This window comes from Babylonia areolata, chromosome 23 (assembly GCF_041734735.1).
Source record: "Babylonia areolata isolate BAREFJ2019XMU chromosome 23, ASM4173473v1, whole genome shotgun sequence".
Lineage (NCBI taxonomy): Eukaryota > Metazoa > Mollusca > Gastropoda > Neogastropoda > Buccinidae > Babylonia > Babylonia areolata.
In genome coordinates this window covers 45,863,968-45,866,340 of record NC_134898.1, presented here as the reverse complement: position 1 = coordinate 45,866,340, position 2,373 = coordinate 45,863,968, and positions in this window count along the sequence as shown.

The window sequence follows — 2,373 nt, the reverse complement described above, 5'->3', positions numbered from 1 at the left end:
CAAAAAAGCTACGGTGCCTTTTCTGCCTACACTATGCTGTGTGGGAGCTATTTCGCTGGTCTGTGACACGAGTTATAGTGGACTGGGTTGTTCGACAATGCTGTGACTGCCGGTGTGCGGCAACCAGGTCGCACATACACAACCTGGACGTACACAAGTCACTCACACACGCAGCACAACAGACGCACTCACGCACTGACACCGGTACAGACACATACAGACGTCGGCGCGCGCACACATACTGACACACACACACACACACACACACACACACACACACATACAACGATGGCGCGCGCGCGCGTGCCGACACAGACATTCACAAACACATACACGCACATGCACGCTTATATACATACGCTCAAACGCGCGCACGCACATATAAATACTCTCTCTCTCTCTCTCTCTCTCTCTCTCTCTCGCACACACACACACATACTCATACGCGCGCACACACACACACACACACACACACACAAGCTGAACATTCACACCAATCCACCTCCAACCTCCCACTCCCACATACACACGCCACCACGTTCTCCACCCACTCACACACTCACACACACATACCCTCACACCAACACTCCCTCCCCCCACCTGAGAGCGAGAGGGGGCAGCGGGGGGAGGGGAGAGAAAAAGAGGAAGAAACAGGCAGACAGACAGAGACAGAAAAAGAGAGAGAGGGGGGAGAGAGAGAAAGAGGAAGAAACAGGCAGACACACAGAGAGAGAAAGAGACAGAAACAGAGAGAGAGAGATAGGGGAGGGGGGGGGCGGGAGGGGGGGCGGGGGGGAAGACGCAAGCAACGGCTTGACTGCGGCAGCATGTAGATCGATAGATCGATTGATCCATTATTAAGTACACAGGGAGGGCTGGCTGCCCCACACACCACATACCTGGCCTTTGGGAAAGGAACTTGTAGCCACGAGCTTGCGACGGCTTGAAGGAGACACGTGTGTGTGTGTGTGTGTGTGTGTGTGTGTGTTGGGAGGGTTGGGGGCTTGGGGATGGGGGTCGGGGTGTGTGCGTACGTGTGTTTGTGTGTTTGTGAGTGTGTGTGTGTCAGTTTAACTGTCAATCAGTGTGTTTCTATGATTTCTATATCTTTTTTGACTCACTTGTGTAAACAAAGTGAGTCTATGTTTTAACCCGGTGTTCGGTTGTCTGTGTGTGTGTGTGTGTCTGTGTGTCCGTGGTAAACTTTAACACTGACATTTTCTCTGCAAATACTTTGTCAGTTGACACCAAATTAGGCATAAATATAAGGGAAAATTCAGTTCTTTCCAGTCATCTTGTTTAAAATAATATTGCATAAAAAATGAAGCCTAATTATATGCAAACTGAATTTACTGTTATATTTATATATTTTTTGTATTCTCTAAACTTGGCACTTTGATCTGATATTCTGACCCAACAACAAGAGCAGTCATTATTATCATTTTTTGTTCAAACAGGAACTTCTTTTGCTAAGCATGGAAGTTTTATTTATTTTGCAAACGTTTTGGTGCAGATAGTAAAAAAGGGAAATTACTCAGTAATTAATGCTAGGGGACTTAATTTGCTTTAAACTGATCTTTCTCATCTTAAACATTACATTTTGAAATTATACTCACTACATAAAAAGCTCTTGTTTTACTCTCAGTTTACAGGGCTTTCACTATGTTCATTCGCCCAAGTGGTCTTTTTCGGAAAATACTTAAATCAATACGACGAGTGGACTTTACAGATCTATTGGCTGAGCCCTGAAGGTCATGGGCAAAAATCAATTGCGTACACATATTTATACACATTCAAAGCGCGTGCTCATATTCTTCGCGAACGACGCCATTTTGTTTCAAGTTGTTGACCTGCCCGTTCAATCCTATATTCAATGGACAATACATGATAACATGTGATGGAAAGTTGGAGGAGACCGTTAAATATTTATTCAGAGAAAGATTTGTGAACGCCTCATCACTTACTGGATTATGCCCCAAACTGCCATAAAAATATCCACAGAATCAGTCGGAATTCACAGTTGAAAATTGTAAACCATGCGAGTTAATACCCTTGAACTGATCACGATGAAACGAAAACATTTCCAGTCTTGACTTTTCTCAAAATGAAGTCCTTTTCACTTCTTACGACGTTTAGAAGTACTTGTACTTGGCTCTACATGTTATTAGTTTAACAAAATACTAAATTTTCATATCAACTTTAAAACTATAAAACTAGAATGAACATAAAAGAGAAATTGAATCGACCGTGTAGTACTACATTCCCGGCGGGTGTAACTAAACTTGTACATCTATCTAGATCTAGTGAAAACGGCAAAATGTTGCAGTGTGATTCCGGCGATAGCCATTAAAAAGAATTTTTTATTGCCCTTAA